Raw genomic sequence first — 15541 nt, forward strand, 5'->3', positions numbered from 1 at the left:
TCTAGTCCTTTCTATTGTCTGCTTCCATTTGCTGAACACACATTGTGGTAGATACACCCTTGGATGACTTCTAGGAACTGCTTCTTCATGGTGAGACCTGTGGCTTGCCTTTAACCAAGAGAATATGGTGGAGGTGCTGGGATGGCACTTTGCCTATGCCCCTGCTGGCTTTCAGGAGGTACCATGTTATGAACGGGCTACGAAGGCCTCAAGAACCACATGTAGCCTCCAGCTGATGGCAGCGAAGAGCTGGGCCCTCAGTCCTACAACCACAAGGAACTTAAATCTGCCAACAACACTGTGAGCGTGAAGAGGAGCGCTAGTCTCGGATGACACCACAGTCCCAGCTGAAACCACTACTGTGGCCTGAAGGAGAAATCTTCGCTACTCTGTATGTACCTGGACTCCTGATCCATGACAACCGTGACATAACAAATGTGTATTGTTTTCAGTTGCTAAATTTGTGGGACTTTGTTACACAGCACAGAAAATAGAAAATCAATACATGTATCTTTCTCTTTTGAACACCTTTTCTCTTATTTTTTTTTACTTGCTGCAACTTTTATTTTATTATTATTATTTTCTTATTAGAGAGAGAGTGTGTGTGCACGTGTGCACAGGGCGGGGATGGTGAGGGGCAGAGGGAGAGGGGGAGAGAGAATCACGAGCAGGCTCCACGCTCAGCATGGAGCCCAATGAAGGGCTCGATCCCATGACCCTGAGATCATGACCTGAGCTGAAATCAAGAGTTGAACGCTTTACTGACTGAGCCACCTAGGTGTCCCGCTGTAAACTTTATTTTAAAAACTGCATTATTTAGTAACTTGGCATACAATAAGCTGTACACGTTCAAGGGTAAAGTTCACTGTATGCTATTGCAAAGCAAGCTGCTATAAGCATTTATACACAGATCTTTATATGGGTATGGATATGTTTCATTTCTTTTGAGTAAATAATTAGGAAAGGAATTTTATTTATTTTTTGGTTATACGGTAGGTATGTTTAACTTTAATAAAAACTACCAATTTATTTTCTAAAGGGGTAGAGCTCTCATGCATTCCTTCCAGCAGCCTAGGAGAGTTACAGTTGTGTCACATCCTCACCGATATTTGGTATCATTAATTTCAGATGTAATGTTCAATCATTCATCAGTTGCATATAACACCCAGTGCTCATCACATCATGTGCCCTCCTTCCTATCCATCACCCAGTTACCCCATTCCCCCCGACCTCCCCTCCAGCAATGCTCAGTTTGTTTCCTATAGTTAAGAGTCTTTTACGGTTTGTCTCCCTCTCTGATTTCTTCTCATTCAGTTTTCCCTTCCTCCTCCTATATAGTCAGTCTCTTTAATTTTAGATATTCTAATAACCATGAACTGGTATCTCCCTGGGGCTTTCATGTGCATTTCCCTAATTTTCATGTGCTCATTACCCATATATTTTCCTGGGTGAAGTATCCATTCAAATCTTTTATTCATTTTTTAAAGGAGTTGTTTGATTTCTCATTATAGGGTTTTGAGAGTTAGTTCTATATTCTGGATACAAGTCCTTATTAGATGGATGATTTGCAAATGTTTTCTCCCCTTTGTGGCTTATTTAGTTTCCAAATATTTGGGGTTTTTCCAGATGTCTTTCAGTGTCAATGTCATTTTTTTTTCAGTGTTGATTTCTAATTTAATTCCATTGAGAACCTATTTAGTATGATTTGAATCCTTTAAAATTTATTGACACTTAACTTGTGGCACAGAATACGATCTATCTTGGCAAATATTCTGTGTGTGTTTGAAAACAATGTGTATTCTGTTGTTAGGGTGTTTTACTAATGTTGGCTAGGTCATGTTGGACTGTAGTATTGCCCAGGTCCTCTATATCCTTATTGATTTTCTGTTTATTTGTTCTGAGGGGTTTTAAAATCTCTGACTATATTTGTGGCTTTGTCTATTTTCCCTTACAGTTTTGCTCCATGTGTTGAAGATTTGTTATTAGATACACAAACACATAGGATTATTATGTTCTGCTAATGAAATGGCCCTTTTACAATTATGAAACCACCCTTAATATCCTTGGTCAGGTTCTTTGCTCTAGTTCTGTTTTGATACACTCAAGTTTTCTTTTGATTGCTGTTAGCATTTTCCCAGCCCTTTTTCTTTCTAAACTACTTGTCTTTACATTTAATGTGGGTTTCTTGTTATATAGTTGAGACTTGCCTTTGTAGTCATCTGCCAACTCTCTGTCATTTAGACCATTTATATTTAATGTGATTATTGATATAGTTGGGTTTAAATCTACTATCTTATAATTCTTTTTCTCTTCGTCCATGGGCTCTTTGTTCCTTGTCTCCTCTTCCTCTGCCTTCTTTGGATTGAGTATTTTTAATGATTTCATTTTCTTTCTTGGTTGGCTTATTAACTCCAACTCTTTGCTATATTATTTTAGTGGTTTCCTTAGTGTTTATGCTGCACACATTTAATTTTTCACAATGTACCATCGAGTGATATTATTCTACTTCACATAGAGACCTGGTGCTATTGTGGTCATATATTTTGCTTCTATATATTTTATAAACCCGACATTTCTATTATTTTTGTTTTATATAGTCATTTATCTTTCAAAGAGACTTAAATACTAAGAACAGAAGTCTTTATGTTTACCCATGTGGTTACTATTTCTGGTGCTCTTCAGCCCTTTGAGTAAATCCAGGTTCCTGTCTGGTCTAATTTTCATTCTGTCTGAAGGACTTCTTTTAGTATCTCTTATACTTCAGGTTGGCTGGTGATCAATTCTTTCAGCTTTTGCTTGTCTAATAAAGGTCCTTATTTCACCATAGTATTTGAAAGACATTTTAACTGGGTAAGGAAATCTAGGATGAGAATTTTCCTTCACTACTTTAAAGATGTCACCACCGCACTGTCTTCCGGTCTGCATTTTTTTCTGATGAGAAACCAGCTGTCAATTTATCTTTCTTCCTCTGTACATAATGTGTCTTTTATCCATTGCTTATTTTTATGATTTTCTCTTTATCATTGGCCCTAAGCAATTTTTTATATTAAAAATATTTTTTATTGAGGTATAATTGCTCTATAACTTAATATTAGTTTCAGGTGCGCAACATAATGGTTTGATATTTGTGCATATTGAGAAAAGATCACCACAGAGTCCAGTTAACATCTGTAACCGTGCATAGTTACAAAATATTTTTTCTTGTGATGAGAACTTTCAAGATCTATTCTCTTCTCAATGTTCAAATGTGAAATACAGTATTAATTATACTCACCATGTTATACATAACATCCCTTGACATTACCTTTTTTATAACTGGAAATTTGTACCTTTCCACCCCCTTCACCCTTTAAGGAATTTGATTAAGATGTGCCTTGATGTAATTTTCTTCATGTTTCTTGTACTTCGGGTTTGCTCAACATCTCAGATCTGTGGGTTTATAGTTTGTGTCAAATTAGGAAAATTTTGGCCATTATTTCTTAAAATATTTTCACTCTTCTCCTTTCTCTCCTGTGGGACTCTAATCATATGTATTTTTCATCACCTGACATTGTCCCAAAGTTCACTGATGCTGTTTTCATTTTTTTTTTTAGCCTTTTTTGTTTCTTTTAGGTAGTTTCTACTGTTATGTCTTCAAGTTGACTAATCTTTTCTTCTGCAATATCTAATCTGTTACTAATTTGAATATTTTTTCATCTCAGACACTATAGTTTTTATCTCTAAAAGTCTGGTTTGTCATTGTTATGTCTTCGGCTCCATTTAACATGTTAAATCTTTCCTTTGGTTTCTTGAACATATGGACTACCATCATAACCGTTCTAATGTCCCTGTCTACTAATTCTATCATCTGTGTCATTAAAGGTTAATTTTGATTGACTTTTCTCATCATTGGTTGTATTTTCCAACTTGTTTACATGCCTGGTAATTTTGGACTGGTTGCCAGATTATTTGATTTTGTTGGATCCTGGATATTTTAGTATTTTTATACTTAGTTCTGGGACACATTTAGTTACTTAGAAACAATCTGATCTTCTGATATTTTGTTTTACACTGTTGTTGGGTGGGACTAGAACCGTATCTAGTCTAGGATTAATCTTTCCCCTACTGAGGTAAGATCCTTCTTAGTGTTCTAACCAGTGTCCCCTGATTATGAGGTTAAAGCACAGGAAGGAGTTGCCTCTTCCTGGCCCTCTGTGGGAGCCATGCACTGGTCCCATTAATTCTTTTGGGTGATCCTTTCTCAGTCTTCTCTACACAAAGGCACTGATCACTTGAAACCGTAAGGAGAACCCTCAGTGGGCCTTCAGAGCTCTCTCTCTGTGTAGTTCTTTCTTCTCTGGTGTCTGCCCTGCAAACTCTGGGTGCTTTGGTTTCCCTGGACCCCCAGCTCCATGGCTTCAACTCAGTGAGATAGCTGAAATCTTCGGGGTTTCCTCTACCTATACAGCAGCATGGGACCTCTTCTCCAGGCAACAGTGGAGGCCACTTGTAGGACTCATCTTGTTTGTTTCCCATTTCTCAGGGATCAAGATCTTTTGCTGCCTAAGGTCTGAAGTCTTGTATGATATTTTCTCAAACACTGCATCTAGTTTTTTTAGTTGTTTCAAATGGAAAGGTCGATCTTGTCCCTCTTATTCTATCTTCAATAGAATGCAATTTGATTTTAAGACTGCTGTATGCCATTGGGTGAGATATTATGATGTTATAAATGAGAGTATGAGTTAGTATAGGCTGATGGAGATTTGAAAGGTTACTATTATGCTACTGACTCTACCAACAAGGTAAGGGTATTGGAAACATGGTAGTTTTACATATAATAACAGAACTGGACTTTAGGATATGTAGTCCAAGAATAAAATTATATGAATATAAATTAAAGTCCAATGGCACAATACAAAGGGCTAAAAATTTAATCACTTTCTTAAACCCAGAGCCCAAAATCCATTCATTTATTAACATGTAATATAAATACAGGAATTCTGTGTGTGTGTGTGTGTGTGTGTGTGTGTGTGTGTAAAAAGTCTGCAATCTTTAAAAAGGGAACATAAGAAATTCTTTACTTATAATGCAGGTTAATATGTATACTTTTTAAAAAGCATATTGTAGAAATGATTAGGAATAACACAACATACATTTACGTTTAAGTTTATAAACTGAAAACCAGTATTAAAAAGAGGATTCTTTAGTTCCTGCTTAGTTATCTGCTTTTCTCAATCAGAACAAACTGGTTTTCTCTGAACTTTTCTACTTTTCTTTTTTTGGCAAGTCAGCTCCTTACTTCATTGCTTTGCTACTGACACAAGCAGCAAGAACCATTTGAAGTTCAGTGTGCTTCTGTCAGCTGGCCTCTCCGTGACCTTGGTGAATGAAAGCTTCTCATGATGGCACATTCTCAAATAAATCTGTGGCTCAGGCACCTGACAAGTGTCTGAGTAATTCGCTAGCATGTTGAAGTATGGTGATACCATCAGCCCATTAGCTATTTTCCCACAGAAACCAAGCCAATAAAGAGCCTGGATTTTTCCTATACATACGTACGATATAGGATACATATATATATATAAAGGACACAAATTATCAATGTAGATGCACTTTCCATCAGCAAATAGTTGTATCAGCACCACCTGTCTCCCAGCCTAGTTTCATTTTCACTAAAATCTCCCTTTTCCTTCCTTCTCATTCTATCCTCCAACCATTACACCTACTGTAATGTAATTTTCTGGAAGCCAAATGTCAATCTGGTGCTTATGTGAAAATTTAATTTCAAGCACATACATTTCCTAGATGAGGCTGGACACCAAACATTTGTTTCATATGCTGTTATGCTTCAGAAGTGACTGGAGCAGGGTTCCGATTTCCCTAAATGAACTGGGACTGGTTGGGGGGCTTCCAGACCAGCTGCTTCCCTCCCTGCAGTCAGTGGGGATTTCCATAGGGGAAAGGATGGGGACTGGCTCTTTGCCTCAGGCCCTTTTCATTTCATTCCCATCAGTACTTGGGGACACTGGGAAAGTAAAAACAGTTCCCAATGGGAAAGAGGTTAGGGGGTCCTGAGACAGTTTGATGTATTTATTACCCAAACATAAAATTGCACGGACCCCTCTTCTTATAAATCACACGTTGGAAAACAATGGCCTACACACCAAATCTAGCTGGCTACCTATTTCTGTAAATAAAGTTCTTTTTTTTTTTTTTTTTGAAGATTTTATTTATTTATTTGACAGAGAGAGAGACAGCCAGCAAGAGAGGGAAGACAGGCAGGGGGAGTGGGAGAGGAAGAAGCAGGCTCCCAGCGGAGGAGCCTGATGTGGGGCTTGATCCCAGGACTCTGGGATCACGCCCTGAGCCGAAGGCAGACGCTTAACGACTGAGCCACCCAGGTGCCCCATGTAAATAAAGTTTTATTGGAATATAGCAACACTCATTTGTTTATATATTATCTACGACTGCTTTTGCACTAGGGTAGCGGAGTTGAATCGTTAGGACAGAGACTGTATAGTCTGAAAAGCCTAAAGTATTTACCATCCGGCCCTTTACGGACAATATTTGTTGACTTCCATTCTAAAAGAGAACTTGAGAAGAATGTGAGTATTCTACAACTTTCCTTAAAGACATCAAAAACATTTTTTAACTACTGAAGTGCAGATGTCAACTAAATGAGACAGGTTGGCGACAATCTTAGAATCTAGATTACTGGCTGAACAATAAACACATTTTTCAAAGGGGGCATCAGCGTGGTATACCCTCAGTGTTTAGGGGATGGGTGGGGTAGAATCACTCTCAGGTTAAAAGATACTTAAATATAAGTGGTAGTACATTAATTGATGGCTTTAAAAAAAAAAAACTTAGAATCTACTTCATAAAACCTAATTTGTAGATTATAGATAGAAGTTTTACTTGGAATCTGATTTTCTTTCATTTTAATCTCCTCAGTTCTTGGAGATGTGACCTCTTCTCACACCCAAGGGTATAACATTCTGTTCCACCTGGGCCAGAGGTGGTAAGTCTGTCTCTGTGTCATCCGAAGGCTGAAGGAATGACACTTACTCTTGCTAAGAGTCAATGGAACCAGGTCCTCTGTGTCAATGTAAGAGGAGCACTTACTCGATGTTGGGAAGGTTAGTGTTTTACTCTGCACTGAAATAGAGAACAAAGGTTCTATGGCATGTTCGGGTTACCACTGGGAATTGGGGAGGGATCTATGATTTCAGAATTCTGAAATGGCAGTGGGAATGATCTAGTACTCGCTACTGTCCTTTTAGACCTGGCCCTTTGTCATTTAGGATTGTCTGGCAAGTGGGCCCAAAGGCCTCGATAGGCTCTGAGACAAGAGGGTCACCAGAGGGACCTTAGGAGGGAAGTGATCCCTGGATAGGCAGTAAAGCAGAACCAAGGCCATATGATGCTTACTCCAGAAACACTGAGGCCTGCTGGAAGAAGGGAAGCTGCTCTGGCGAAGTGGTTTAGCCCACAGTGGAAAGGGGCACTTACCTAAACAGGGTAAGGGAGAGTTTTAGGAAAATAACATAGTGGTGAATTTGATCAAGGGTGAGGAGTAGTAAAGGGAAAAAGCACAGAGTAAGCTAGAATCTACTGGATAGACTTTGTATTTAGCCTTTGCCACGAATGGACAACATCCAAAAGTCCTGTGGCCTATCAAGCCAGCAAGAGAGCACCTGGCTCGTTTCTGACCATCCCTTACTCCTCCTGGCTGCTCAACCGGGAGGGCTAGGGGGATCCCATGAAAAAAAAAAAAAAAAGTACCTAATTAAAAACAATGTGATCTCTGTGTACCTGGGTTTGGGCCTTATGACTGCAGTCATTTTGGAATGAAGCCACAGCTAACATATCATAGGTTAGAGGTGGCTGAACTTAAAAAATGAAGTCAGTAGTCAATGTACCCCTTCCCCCGAACCCCTGCCACCGGACCTGCCTTTCCCAGCATCCCAGTCCGAATTCCTCATCTTTCACCAAGACCATCCCAAATTATGATTGATGTACGGACTGCAATAAAACGATACCATAGTTTTAGTCCTTTCCAAAAATTTAATGAAATCAGGCACCCTGGCACAAGTCCACAGGAAAGGAATCAAAGCTGGATACCATGATCACTGCTTCAAAGAAACTGAGCTGAGTTCAAAAGAAATAAGGCTGTGGACAAGTACTGAAGCCATTCTTAAGAATACGGATGGTCAGTCCCATGCGTGACTGCTGACAATGCTAAGGGTGGAGAAAATGGTTACTTTCTGGCCTACGCAAGAAAAGTTCTTAAATTTTTAGCTTTTATATTCTGTCAAGTTTAACTGCCCTATGTTGTAAGTAAATGGCTTTTAGGTTCAAAAATTTATGCAATTCCTAAGAAGCTCAAGAAATTTCTATTTAACTTCGGAAAAAAATAATTTGGGCTGTATACTCAGAATATTGAGAGTCTCCTGGGATTCGTGAATGGAAACATTAAAAGCCTGAAAAAGTACGGAGAGAGAAGAAAGGTCAGAGAGTGGGCTGGGGAGCATATGGATGTTGTAACTGAATCCTCAGTTCAAGAAGAGGCTGACCCGCAGCGGCTACTTGGAGCCATGAGGAAATGCCTCAGGATTTGAAAGTCCCGGTAGCGTTATTAACTGCGTCCAAGAATAAAAAGTGAAAAATGATACTGGAAAATCCTGAGGTGTCTCCATCTTCATCACTGATAAGATCTTGGCTCAAGTTCCTCTCGATGGGTCACTAGGCAGAAGGCATTGGTGTCCCGCAAAAGCACAATGTGGCTTTTTATTACAGTGTGGTCAGCCAGGCATGCCTCTGTGGCTACGGACAGGAGGACAGCATAAACTCCCCTTTGTCATCTTTTGATTTAATCAAAACACAGGGCTGCTATCAGATCTGTATTCTAGCTGTTATTTCGGTTTGTTTACCCAGAAGTCTCCTCTGCTGCCAATGGAGTGGATCAGAATCGTGTTATTTGTTTAGCATTAATCATCTCTTTCATGTCACCATGCCTGAGTCAACTTGTTATTCAAATGCTACTTTCAAGTCCTCTTGGATGTCCCTCAGTGTCTTGCTAAGAAGTACAAACGTGCAATCAAAAATAATCAGCTGCTATTTACAGGCACCGGAGCCCCATGCAATATGGGGGACACTCTGTCCGCGGGACATCAGCAGAAAGGAAGGAATTAATGGTGACACCAAGCTGCCAGGCTGCCACTTACGTTCCAGTTCCTGGAGAGGAACTGACCACGTGGTGGGCCTGGGTCACAGGGCTTGAGAGATTTCAGTCCGCAAGTGCATGGAGATAGGTGCTTACATACAGTCCTCTACCTTACTTACGTTTAACATGCAATCTTATTCCCAGTGTTAGCAGGCAAGAAGCTGTTATTTATTCCTTATGAAGCTAACAAAAATTGTGATTTAAAAGAGGGATGAGATAATTTGCGATACTGTTCAGTGGTCAAACTAACAGAAGTTGATTTTATAATGAAATGGATATGGTTTTAAACACTTAGTCATACGTACGACAAAGACCTCCATACACTGCTTTTATGCTGAGCATGAAAGGAGTGAGATGAGCAATGGTAGGAATTTGGGGGGAATAAGACGAGAAACCTTAAGTTTGAGAGGACCGTTCTCAGAGGGGGCTGGGGGGCCTCAACCGTCCCAACAAGGACACACCCTGGTTGCTGACTTTTTGGAAGGGCCAGCCATAGACAAAGGATCAACCCACTTTTCCTGTGGTTCTTTTTAAGCCAAATCATTATGCTTATGAAACCGAATGCTATGCAACTTTTAAGAGTATGGGGACTTTTTTCAAAGTAGAAAATGAGTTCCTATGGGTAGAATCCGTTAAGCACGGAAATGTGTCATGAGAAGGACCACTGTAAATTGAGTGTTAATGCTTTTAAGGGACTTCATATTTCATATATGCCGACCTCTGCCCATCACTAAACTGACAGTAGTTTCTGCCTATGGGAGATGCTTGATTTATTTGCCCCACAGACCAAGCACATCTTTTGGGGTCTTGCCTACCCAGCAGGCTTATCCCGGTTTTCTAGAAACCCCAGAGATCACTCCATGTGGTGTGGGTGGGTCTGCCTTGCCCGCAGTGATGGGGTCAGCACTGGGACATGAGGCAAACAGGGGCTGTCGGGGGATTCCTGAATCCTGTGATGCAGATGGTAGGACAGAAAGGGTTCCTCTTCCTCTGAGTTTTAAGTGTGAAGCAGGTCATTTGGGGACAGGAAGGGCATCACTCTGAGGGAGGCCAGGCTGAGAACTGGAGAGCAAAAGACAGAATCTTGATCTCAGCTGTGGCTAAAGCCACAGACCCTAGAACTTTTTTGTTTTTTGGGTCAATTCCTTCCCTCTTTTTGTCTAAGTTTGAGTTGAGTTTCTCTTATTTGCAACTAAAGCTGCGTTCTGACAGTGAGCGTCAGGCCTCACGGGCTAGGAAGGGTTCCCAGGGTCCTCAGCCTCCGGAGAAGGGAGGTGCTGGAAGTAGAAGGGAGGACAGCAGTCAGAAGCCGCCAGGGGTTGGGCGACGGGGGGCGAGTCCCCTGCAGGCCCTCCTTCCCATACACAAGGAAAGAAGGTCTGCATGCTCATTCGCTTGCCTGAGAAGATCTTCCTTTGGCTAACCTGTCCTTGCTGTTAGCCTGGAGTGGCATTTCAGATCCTCCTAAATTAAATCACAACAAAGGTACAAAACTGTAAATAAATGTGAAGGAGGCCATTTAAGAATATTAATACATTTTTCAAGATTAGCCAACATTTGCTAGTCTTGAAAAGTTATAAGCTATGATTTGGTTTAATATTTTATATGTACATACATATGTGTGTGTATATAAATATATATATACATATAAATATATTTTAAAAAATTGTATTAAACCAATTATTGTTACATTGGAAAACACATATCAAACCCCTACTTCTGACAAGTCAAAAACAATTTAACACTTCAAGGGAATGTTTCAGGAATGTAAGAAATGGCATAAAGAGACAAATTTTAGATTTACAAAAACAAAGTTAATTTCTTTGGAAGTGAACTCTGTAAGTGAAATCAGTGGTTTTTAAGAGACAACTCCTCAAATTGACTATTTTTGCCAAATATTAACCTTATTTTCATTCTTTGATTTTCCAAGACTTTAAAATAGTATATTTTTAAGACAAACAATTTGATTATGTATTTTGAGAAACTCTCAATCTGTGAGTTCATCCAGGAGTGGCCGGGTCCCAGTGGAAAGACTCATGACAAAGATACACTGATTATCTTTTAAACTCCCCCAAATGCTCATGACTCCTCGAGCAACTATAATATTACACTGTACTTTATTCAAATTATTGCCCCCTTGGAAAAAAACAAAACAAAACCAAAAACTGGAACACAATTCAGATCTTTGGTTTTAAAGGTATGTTTTCAAACCCTTCATTAATTTCCAACTTGAGGCCAGATAATGTAATAAGAGAGCGGCCGTTACTTCTCCCCTCCCATTCTTGACTTTGGGTGTTTAATTATTCCGTTTGCTTAAATGTCTAAATACATTTGCATAAGTTTGCAACAGTATCAAATGGAAGGCTTCATGAATTTGTCAATATTATTTTTGGCTCGCTTCGTGGAAAGGAAACATGCTATGCTAAAAGCAAAAATTCTGAACAGGGAAATAAGCAAAATTGATCTTACATCTGGATGAGACATATTTGTTAGTAAAATAGAAAAGAAGAGAAAGATGGGCGTTTAACTGGATTACTCATCTTGCAAAACATTCACCCATTTTCCTATGCTATGCTGCACATCGTCAATTAATCATGTTGGAAAGCTGAAAGAACAAAGACTGTTTTGATGACAAATGAGACAGTAAATGAAGCTGAGAAAGGAATAAAGATTCGAGAGGGAGGTATTTTGATTCTTTTTGAGTATATATGCTCCGATGACACAACTGGTTGCAACTTGGTTTAGAATCCACATGCTAGCACTGAGTTTGACTTTGTATATGTTTTATCATACCCACTGAGACAACTGAGAATAATTCCAGTCTAGCCATAGAAAGCCCACACTGGCCATCACAGAAGGTTAAGCGTTTAGGCACCAAGGTTACCTCCTAGAACCAAAGCCAAATTCCACGTGCTGAGAGAAATGGATGTCTCACAGAACAGCTGTCTTACTGCTTTCTTGTCTGCTCTGTCCAGGCTAAAGCCCACCCAAGAATGAAATCCAAAACTGAATAAATACACAGCAACCTCATTTTACAATCTTCAAGTTTCACCTTATCCTTGATCGGAGCTTCAAGCAAATAATTAACTTGTTTCGAGTTGGACTTATTTTCATTTCCCATATCCAAGGGGTCACCTTGCTCACTCTTGCCCCCAACATACACCAAAGATACAAAAAAGCGCTTTTTAATCTCGCTCCTGGCCCTAGAATATAAGTAATGTGACGGCAAAAACTTTGTCACATTGATTTTTTTATTTGTGACGGCTAACAGAGTGCCCGAAAACATAAAAGTACGAACAGACACGAGAGGAAAGAGGAGGAATAGGTTTTAGTCATTTATTGTCCTTTGATGACCAAGGTTGACGGAACATCAATGACTACCTTAGAGGCTGCTTAGAAATTCCATCCAGGTGGAAGCCTTGATGTGACCAACTTGACTTTTCAGGTTCTGAGAATCAGGCTTTTGGTGAAATAAGTTGCATTAAGCAAACTTACAAAGAGTTAACATAGCAGGCCCGAAAATGCTCTTTAGACCTGCTTGCAAGGATGGTGTCTGAAATTTGGATTCTGGGAGGGTTCCTTCCATTCTCTAACTCCCAATGGTGGCTAGCAACATGGTGTATACTCAGGATGCTCTGTTTTTTGCAGTCTGGAATTGGAATGTGCCTACGCAATCAGCCCCCCAAAAAAGTCGTTGGCGCAGAGTCTCGAATGAGCTTCCCTGGCAGACCACCTTCCATACGTGCTGTCACAATTCGATGCCGGAGGGATTGAACATGTCCAGTGTGACTCCCCTGGAAGAGGACTCTGAGTATGAGTTTGTGACTCTGGCGACTCACTGAACCTGGGGATGGTCTTGCGTTGTTATCTTCCTCCTAAAGCTGTGTGTTCCTCTTTGATTGCTTATCTAAATAAAGGACAAACAGACCTACTGGAGGAACAAGTCAGAAATGCGAGCCCTTCTTGAAATTTCTCCTCCCTTCTCCTGTTCATACAGCTCAGTTTATTTGACTCTCGTTGTATCTCTCACACCTGCCTCCTCCTCTCATCTCCCCAGACCTGAGTCTAGACCCGTGTATTTGCCTTTGTAACTACTACCACCTCCTAACTAGGTTTTCATGCTTCCACTCTCTCTTCTCTCCACTCCACCCTCCAGACCGTTGAGCGATCTTTCTAAAATGTTAACACAATCATGATATTGCTCTGTGCAAAATCCCCAGGCCCTGGGTGTTGCCTTCCTGCCCATGGCTCACACTCACTCCGATTCTTGTTGCTTGCACACACGATCACAGTCGTGCAGAATTTTAGCCATGTTTTCTAATGCCTTGATGCTTTATGTTCCTGTCCCATATCACCTGGCTAACTTGTTCTCACCCTTCACAATCAGGCAACCCCGTGCCCTGCCTGCTGCCCCACCCCCAGCCCTGCCAGCCCTCAGTGCCACCTGCTCCCATAGGCTTTGGAGCACGCTGATGTGCTTGGTCTCTCAGAAGGAAAGAGCTCTCGGCTTTTCAAGCATCTGTATATTTAACTGCTGTCCCTCACCAGCCTTTGAACTCCTTGAGGTTAAGGTCCAGGCCTTCGTTGTTTTGTTGTTCTTTCTCATGGCCTAGTACACAGCACTCTTCCATAAATATCGAAGGAGTGAATCAGAAATAAGGAATTTGTGTGGTTGCACAGCAATCATTCATTTAGCTAGAATGGCCTAATGAATCATCACTGCTTGCCCGAGTATCTGAAGTGTATTTGAAGGAAGTGGGTTAGTCAATGAGAAAGTTAGTTTCAATGAGAGACCTCTCGTCACCTGGATTCTCTTGGTGACAATAAAATCGTATTCCTCAGTGCCCCCTTTTCTCAATTCCAGGTGGTCCTATACCTTTTACTGTCCACATTCCACCCTGGGGCCATGAATTTAATTCTTCACTATGTAAATATTAACGGAGTTGTTTGGATCAGATTTTTCTGAATCGCTTCCCACAAATTCAGTGCTGTTTATCTTCGAGATGTCCGCTTCCTGACCTTGGCCTGCTTTGCCCTGTATTTAAATCCTAATATCTTTCTCCAAGTCTCTACTGTTCCCTCCCTACATTACATGAAGGATTTGAGTCTGGAACCAAGCAAAGCCAAAATCTACTGGAAGCAGTGACTTCCTCATAAATAAAACGGATGATTCCCTGGTGCATTGTGTAATACACTGAAGAGCCTTTCCTTACCATCTCATGGCTGATCTATACATGCCCACAGGACAGAGAGCACCGCCAGGCTCCAGGGTGAGGGTTCTGAATGCAGCATCAAGGACACGCGAGGAACTGCTCTGAGACGTGCCAATTTCCATGGAGTTTGGTTAACAAGAAATACTCAACATCTCTAATAGTTTCCAGGAATGAAAACTATTTAACAAAATGGTAAGAGAAGAGCCTCAGTAGGTAGGGATCAGTTTTACACATTTGCATCCTTTTGTAGTTGTCATTTCTCATGAAAAAAGAAGAACATTCTTAAATTTTAATTCTGATTTTATAAAACACCAGTCGAGATCTGGTTTATAACTACAGAGGCTTGTAGCTACCAGGGACCCGGGAATGCCATCCCACCTAAGCAGTATAGGGACTGCTCTGTGGCAGAGGCAAGACTTCCCGTCCAGGTGTCCCAATTCAGGGTACTCACCACTGCACCATCCCGCCCTTCACTGATCAGCTGTCTTTTGGTTTAAAAATAAAAGTTCCTTTAGAAGTATTGTGAAATGTATAATATTGGTGAACTGCTATCAAATAAGTTAAAATAGTAAAAAAAAAAACCCAACCCTTGGTGCACGCGTGCAGATGGCAACCCCCCCCCCCCCCCCCCCCGACCTTGCTTGGCCAGGCCACACCCACCCAGCCATGCAGGCGGGGTCACGAGTCCTTGGAAAGGAGGAACCAGGGCTTTTGGAAGGCATGGGGTCAGGGGTGCACATGAGCCACAGCCTTTCCTTCTTGGGGGACAATCATACCTCTCCCCCTAAACCGTAACTTTCATGTATAGCTCTATCTTGGTGGTTCAATGGCCTTCTGTAGGCTAATTACCATTTATCATATTGAAACATTTGCAAAGGTCTAACGGAATGAATGACTTTGGATGGCTGTCAGCCTGTAGTCACCCTTAAAAGCCAGCAAGCAAAACACAATTCCGCAAAGCGTGAAGGAGCTTTCCGAGAGATCAGAAAGGCAGCCTCTGCCACCAGTGCAAAGGCCAAAAACAGATGTAAGAGACCTCAACACTGAGTGCTCCCATATGTCCTGCGCCTCCATGAGCCCCAACACAGCCCCGACCCTCCCAGAGGGTCAAGCTGCACCAGAT

At 40.9% G+C, this 15541-nt stretch overlaps 1 protein-coding gene across 1 annotated transcript in view; it reads right to left on the reverse strand.

The window, feature by feature from the left end:
- Positions 1 to 15541, reverse strand: part of MTHFD1L (methylenetetrahydrofolate dehydrogenase (NADP+ dependent) 1 like) — a 186193-nt gene that overhangs the window by 17260 nt on the left and 153392 nt on the right. The gene's annotated exons all lie outside the window — the stretch shown is intronic.

The sequence above is a fragment of the Ursus arctos genome, unplaced genomic scaffold (assembly GCF_023065955.2).
Source record: "Ursus arctos isolate Adak ecotype North America unplaced genomic scaffold, UrsArc2.0 scaffold_13, whole genome shotgun sequence".
NCBI lineage: Eukaryota > Metazoa > Chordata > Mammalia > Carnivora > Ursidae > Ursus > Ursus arctos.